Genomic DNA, 6,306 nt, shown 5'->3' with positions numbered 1-6,306 from the left:
CTGTTTGTGCCTTTTGCACAGGGGGGAGAGGGGGTGTGACATCTTGTCATCTACATAGTCAAAGGAGAAGCTGCTGCTTGGAGAGCTAGTTTCCAGACTGTGACTTTCCAGAGACTGGAAAGGTAGGCCCTGGGAGAATAGGACTCATGTCCTCTGCCATTTGTCCCCAGAAGCAATCCCTGGCAAGGCCTGGGATGAAAGGCTGACTCACCACGTTTACACATCAACACGTTATGTATTTTTTATTATCGCTTGTGAAACTTTCTAAACTCAGAAAGCTACCCCCCCCTCACCCCCTGCAACACACACACCCTTAAAATGTCAAAATGGCCTCATTTTGAAGAAGGTAGGATGTAAGATCTCCAACAACAGATGTCTGGCCTCCTGAAAAATCCCCTACATTGGAGAGAAACGAGAAACTGATGCCTGCTCTTGAGGAAACTGCATTAATGCCCATTTTAGCTAAAATTCACCTCCCCAAAACTACACTGTTTCCTCTCGGAAACCATGGCGACGCATTCATTCATATGAAAATATGGGAGGCACAGGGGCTAAACTTTGGTGTAACTATAACAACTATGCCGTTTCTCAATCATAATACTTTATGTAGTGCCTTGAAGGTCTTCAAAGCATTTTCATGATCTCGGTTTTCAAAAGAATGTAGTAAGATTACCATAGCACAACATACAGTCCCTAGCTTACAGGGTACAAACCGAGTCTGAAATAAGTTAGGGCACTTGCCAAAGATCACAGAGCTACTCTGCTACATTGCTCTGATCATATCTGTAAAGACGCAGGGTCCTTGAACATGCAGTCTGGCCATTGCTTCCCAACATCCCATGAGCTAGGTTTCTATCCCTACCTCCTTCGAATAAAGAAACAGAAATACCAGTGAATGAAGTTAACTTACAGCCCCAGAACCCTAGAGCTGAAAGGGAGACCTTCCAAATCACCGAGTCTGGTCTCCTCATTTTACAGGTGAGAAGACACCGAAGAGATTAAATGGCATGTCCAAGGTCACCAGGCTATTAAGTGGTGTAGATGGAACCTGAACGCAGGCCTTCAGACCACTGGGCAAATGTTCTTTCCACCACCATCCTATGCTTCTGCCAAGTCAGCAGCAGAAGTCAAGCACATGATCTGGACCCTCCGAACCCAGTTGGCCCACTGCTGACATTTACTGAGCACCTACAATGTGCAGCTCAGTGAACTAAACAGCCCTCTGCACTCCCTCCTTCTGCCACCTTTGTCTTCAGAAACTCAAGAGTTGAACTGCAATTTCTGCTTTAATAAAAATCCACCCGTAATCAGAACTGGCTTGCTTTCCAGCATCGCATAAATCCAGTGTCCCAGCTCCTTTTCTCTCACGCCTAAAATAAGAATCATAAAAAGAATACAGGTACTGAGTTGCCTGTGGCACCGGTGTTCCGAGTCTGTAGGCCCTGTAGCAAATTATTCATTGAGTACAAAAGTCTCCATCTAAATTCACTTAGTGATACATTCCCATGCTTTATCTGCCTCCTGCCTTGCAAAAAGACAATAATGCATTTAATTTGCTTAGTAGTGGTGAAGCTGGTATTTTGTTTAGCTCTAAGGGACTTCATGAAGCAGCTGTTGGCTAATGTGCACTTGTGTCTGCTAGCATGTTTATGCCTCACGATGACTTTATAACATACGCACTATTGTCCCATTTGTCAGACTAAGAAAGAGAGGCCTTGAGAGGTTAAGTAACTGGGCCATGGCCCAAAGTTCTCAAATAGACTGAACCAGAATTTGACCCTGGGCCTTGTTGCTTCTAAAGCCTATGTTTTCCCTACAATATTACACTTAACCTGGTCCTTGTGGATTTATTTGTTTAAACAGATAAACTACAGACTGAATAGAAAATGTTAGTTCCAGGGGCACCTGGGTGGCTCAGTCGGTTAAGTGCCCAACTCTTGATTTGGATCAGGTCATGATCTTGGGGCTGGGAGATTGAGACCCCCACCCCCACCCCCAAACATCAGGCTTCGTGCTTAGTAGGGAGCCTGCTTCTCTCCCTCTCCTTCTCCCTCTGCCCCTCTCCCTGCTCGCTCTCTCTCTCTCTCAAATAAATAAATCAATCTCTTTTAAAAAATGTTAGTCCCAATAGCAAAGACCAGGACTACTGGAGTCCATCCAGTGGGGTAGGACTGGCAGTATAAATACATTTCCCACCCTGGGAATCTGGGAGTTTCTTAAAGATATCAGTCAAAGGCTTGGGGTTTTTAAAAAAACTGAGTAGAAGAAGGGGAGTTTCTAGCCAATTTTTTCAGTGAAACTCATTTGAGTACATAAGAAATCTGAAAGGCAAGAATGTGTGTGGGTTGATGTGAGGATGAAATGAGATAGTGTTATGAAAACAGTTGGTAAGCTGGAAAGCACTGAGCAGACGCAGGGCTTGTTTTTAAGGTGTTTGGGGGAAAAGATGGGGTTCAGCAGAGTCGATTGCATCTGCTTTGGTTTTTCACTCATTTCAACCACGGACCGCCCCATTTTCCCCTGGAGTCCTTTGACTGAAGTTTCCAGCGCGCTGCAGGGTGGGGGCAGACATGAGAGGAAAGTAGTGAAGCTCTGCCCAGTGGGCACTGCTGTGGTGCCAGTGTCCCCACATCACCCCCTCATACCCCGCGAGCTCCACCAGTCTTTGATGCCTCACAGCAAGTGTCCAGCTGGGTTCTGGACACACGATGAATGCCCGAGGCCTGAGTGTGGGCATGCTTATGCTTTCCCACGTCAGCCGTCAGGAAGCTAGTCTTCATACAAAACCACCCGAACCCACCAGACAAAATCCTCTAGCCTTCGACTTACTTTGCTGTAAGTTCTCAGGCACGTTGCATGGTTTCTCCGTGTCCCAGACTCCTAAAGCGATAAGGCAGGCAACAGGCATCTTTTCAGCTCTTGGAAGGCTAATAAGGCTAAGAGAAATTGCTTCTATAAATGCTTAAGGGAAGTGCTTTGCATCCTATCATCCGGGCTCCGAGACCCGAAGTAAACGCCTGTGGGTACTCTTGCCATGTGCCATCTTAGGAGGAACCTCCTTCCTTCCCACCCAGAACCCACTCACCCCCTAAAAGAAGCCAGATATCTGGCAGCCCACAAACTCTTGCCTTCCCAAATATCAAAGAGATTCAGCTCTGGCCTTTTCTTTATTTCTATCAAGGGGCCTTTGAACCAAAGGGATTTTTAGAGAAAGAAAACTCTATGGAATCTTTAGGGTCCAGGCTCTTGAAAGAAAACACCAAAACTGGAACCAGTTCAAGGCCCTCATGTCCAATTAAGGAAATACTCACATTCCTATCCTAGCTCCGGCTCCAGCATGCTTTCTCTCTTTCCACATCTACACAGGAATGCACTTTAACAGCCAGAAGAGAGGTTCCTATCACCAGGACCCATATCATATAGCACGGGGCTCCTCGGGGTGGGCTCCAGCAGGCTGATATCTTCCCTGAATTAGACAAAGAACACGCACCACGGAACAATCCAAATTCCCTTCATACCGCTGTCTCCCCCTCCCCCCAACCCTGTGTTTCACCCACAGCTCCGGACCAGAGAAACCCTGTCATACCTGTGGGTTATGAAAAAAAGAGGAAAACACAATAATTTCTTGTGAAGAAAGGCACTTTCAGTTTTCTTTTCAAGTATACAGGATGTCGCCCTGCTTCCTCCAGGGCCAGCTGCGTCCCTCCTGGCTTCATACCCACCCCTCCTCCTTGGAGGAGTGAGCAGTGAATTATGCACCAGGGAGCAGCTCCTTCAGACCGCCTCTGCCAAGTGTAACCCGAGCTCACACCAGCTTGCTGGAGTCCCAGGTGTGCTTCACACCCGCACAGTGCCCAGCCTTGGGATCCGATAGCTAGGTCCATATTACACTTTCTTGCCCTTTCAACAACAATTTGACCAGGTCTTAGGCACCTTCTATGGGCCAGATGGGGGTGGCTCCAAGGAATTGCTTTAGGGGAACTGTATCCATCACACCCCCCAAAGCCATTCCAAATAAACACGCTCCTGGGGGTAACAGTGTGTCTACCAGGCCAACACAGCTTTAGGATAAATTCCCTAAGTTGCTTTCATGATCCCTCACACAATCTGCGTAAAAAAGGCACACACTCCATGCGTGCAAGTTTTGTGGAGTTTGCATATAAGACCCCTTGTCTCTGCCTTTCCTACAGATTTGCTGCACTGAGTTCCTTGTATAAAGAAATCAGGGGCTGCCTCTGGTGCTTGGCAAGGGGTCCATCATTGAGGAGACTGAGAGAACCCCAGACACCAACCCCTTCCAAGACAGTGTGATAACCACTGCAGTAGAGACATGTGACCATGAGGGTGGGGGGGTGGTGCATGGGATCACTCTTGTTCAGAATATACTCTCTGTGAGGGTAAGGACTGAGTATGTTTTGCTTACTGCTGGACTTCATCGCCTGGAAGAGTGCCTTGCACATAGTAGACACTCAAGAAACCTTTGTTGAATGAATGAATGAGCAAATGAATGGCATCAGGGAAAGCTAAAGAGAAAGGGTGCCATTGAGCTGGCCTCAAAGTTTGGGTAGAAGCCAGAGAATGGTAATCCTACAAGAATAGCGAGAGCAAAGGCTTAGGGGTGAGAAAATGCCAGGAGCATGCTGGGAACTAGGGGTGAGCAGAGGAATCCCGATCTTGGTCGTGGGCACCGGCACCTCCCGCAACTCCAAGTTTGCATGCTGGGTGGGATACCTATTTGTTAGAAAAGGCCCCTGTACTCTGCAGAATGGACTGTGCACAGAATTCCTCGCAGGAAAAAAAAAAAAGCCCGTCACCTCCATCAGCCAAACCCATGCAGGTTCCCTCACCGCTCCATCGTTGGAGTGAATATCAGCATTTCTTTTCCAGTGAGGCAGCGCCCAAGCAGAAGTGTTAAGTAGGTCAAATTGAGTTTATGTGAACTGTGTCTTCTGAGACTTGCCCTTTCCACTCCCTCTCATTTCACACCTCTCTCTGACCTGTGCACCCATCTCAAGAAACCCGTGCTCCCTTCATAACAGCCTTGCAAAGCTGCGAAACCACGCTTTTCTTTTCTGTGGGAGAGTCCATCCTTCAGCACCCTAATCCCAGGCAGCTGCTAGGCAAGCACACTTGATCTGCCGAATAGGTTCACACACGTGGTGAGAGAGGCACGCTCACTCATGATACATCCACGGCTTCTGCCGAACAATGGCATTTCAGGCAGGGTAAGTGAGTGAGAGGAAAGAGCTCTGTGATCACAGAGGCCGATGATGGTTGATTACAGGAGTCTGGGGGGCGGGGGGAAACCATGCCATGGCAAGACGGAGCAGCAAGTGAACCCCTCAGAAGGGCTGGGGTGGGTGCAACCCATGGGCTTTCCTTCTGGAGGGATCAGATTGGAATCCTTGCCCCCCCCCCCCCCGCTGTAATCTGGCAACAGCCCTCCTGTGGATTAAATCTGCTGGTCAATGGGAGGCTGGGGGAGGGTCTTAGCAGACCCTTTTTGCTAAGGGGCAGAACTTCAGACCAAAGGCGACTCCTCTAGGTGGGCCCCAGGCCCCCCGGGGCCCCTGCCCAAGCCCAGGCCAGGCTGAGCAGCCCAGGTGTGGACCAGGGGAGAAAACCTGCACCAGCCTGAGTGAAGCCGATGACATGCTTAATGAGGCTCTCGGGGTAGCAGAGGCTCCCACACGGGGCTTCGAGGCCTAGTAACAAATGGAGTGGTACAATGTGGCTTCAGGTGGGAGCATCGCAGCTACTGGGGACAGGGGGACGGCTGGGCACTTCTGAAGCCTACACTACTGCAGAACCTTGCCTTGCACTCCCTGCCTGCCCCAAGAGTCGGCCCTTGTCTCTCTCCTACCTGTTCATCCAGGCCTCCTCTTAGGAACCAAAAACCAGAAAGACGGAAGGAGATTCTCCTGAGGCTGCTTTCTAGCTTTATGCTTTACTGTCCTGGTGTTACTATTGACAAAAGCCAGCATTACCTGCACTGGAGTCTTTCTGGAAGGGGAGGAGGGTGTGGGTGTTCCTTGCTCCTAGCCACGGGCTCTTTTGAATTTCAGAGTGGTTGGAGAGTGAGCCAATGAGAGCTTTGACTCACTTTGTTTCCAGTTCTACCCCAGGGAGGGTCCCCTTCACACATACTCCCCAGGGTTATCCTTATTGCCTTCATCTGCAGGACATAATCTTCCACAATGCTTACTAAATTCTCAATTTAAAAAGAAGGACACATAAAGACTAATGAATTATACTCCAGATTACGATTTTGTCTGATTCCTTTTTAAAAATATTTTTAAAAGATTT

At 48.5% G+C, this 6,306-nt stretch overlaps 1 long non-coding RNA gene across 1 annotated transcript; it reads right to left on the bottom strand.

Annotated features, from left to right (window-relative positions):
* Positions 1 to 1,230: 1,230 nt before the first annotated feature.
* On the bottom strand, positions 1,231 to 3,669 carry LOC129510736 (uncharacterized). Its single transcript, XR_008664682.1, has 4 exons — positions 3,587 to 3,669; positions 3,312 to 3,466; positions 2,830 to 2,880; positions 1,231 to 1,370 (listed from the first exon to the last, which is right to left on the bottom strand). It is a non-coding gene; the product is annotated as an uncharacterized LOC129510736 (long non-coding RNA).
* Positions 3,670 to 6,306: the final 2,637 nt, after the last annotated feature.

The sequence above is a fragment of the Nyctereutes procyonoides genome, unplaced genomic scaffold, assembly GCF_905146905.1.
Source record: "Nyctereutes procyonoides isolate TBG_1078 unplaced genomic scaffold, NYPRO_anot_genome, whole genome shotgun sequence".
Taxonomy (NCBI): domain Eukaryota; kingdom Metazoa; phylum Chordata; class Mammalia; order Carnivora; family Canidae; genus Nyctereutes; species Nyctereutes procyonoides.
The sequence above is the reverse complement of the archived record's forward strand: the minus strand, read 5'-3'. Positions and strand labels throughout refer to the sequence as shown.